The 749-nt window shown below is 47.3% G+C and overlaps 1 pseudogene across 1 annotated transcript; it reads right to left on the minus strand.

Annotated features, from left to right (window-relative positions):
* Positions 1-338: 338 nt before the first annotated feature.
* Positions 339-749, minus strand: LOC126929582 (NADH dehydrogenase [ubiquinone] 1 alpha subcomplex subunit 2-like; annotated as a pseudogene). The gene has a single exon (XR_007717240.1). The product of XR_007717240.1 is annotated as an NADH dehydrogenase [ubiquinone] 1 alpha subcomplex subunit 2-like (transcript).

Raw genomic sequence — 749 nt, forward strand, 5'->3', positions numbered from 1 at the left:
CTCCTGCCTTGGCCTCCCAAGTAACTTGGATTACAGGTATGCACCACCATGTTCTCCTAATCTATTTTTTTTTTTTTTAGTAGAGATGAGGTTTCACCATGTTGGTCAGGCTGGTCTTGAACTTTTGACCTCAAGTGATCCACCTGCCTTGGCCTCCCAAAGTGCTGGAATTACATGCGTGGGCCACCATGCCTGGCCCCAGTTCTGAATTCTCTTTTTTTTTTTTTTTTTTTGATGAGGCAGAATAAAGTTTTATTTTTATATTAAGCTACTTTGCCTCAGTGGTTACACAGTAAGGGATAGAGGGTAGATGAGGACAAGAACACCCTGAGAAAGTATTTTACAGCACAAGCTTTATGAGGAATAGGAGAACACATTTTTTTCACATTATACTAAGTCCAGCAGAGGCCAGGCTCTGGGGCTGTTGCTCTTATTCCTCAGTGGAGGCTTCAGGCTTTACCACTTAGCACGTTCTCTAGGGCTCTGGTTACCTGATCAGCACTGAAGTTGTTCAAAGGGACATTCTTCTCTTGGCCAAATGCGTAGCAGGCCCAGAGCTTGGGCTGCACATCGGAGCATTTGCGGATTAGGATGGGTAGGTCAGGATTCACCTTCTTTAGCTCCACATAGCGTTTCTCAATGAAGTCCCTGACACCCTGGCTGCCGGGCAAGCGCTGACATAAGTGGATGCGAATCTCACGCAGGCCCAGCTTTGCCCTGATTCCTCAACTCGCTGCGGCCGCCGCCAT

Source organism: Macaca thibetana, chromosome 10 (assembly GCF_024542745.1).
Source record: "Macaca thibetana thibetana isolate TM-01 chromosome 10, ASM2454274v1, whole genome shotgun sequence".
NCBI classification, from domain to species: Eukaryota; Metazoa; Chordata; class Mammalia; order Primates; family Cercopithecidae; genus Macaca; species Macaca thibetana.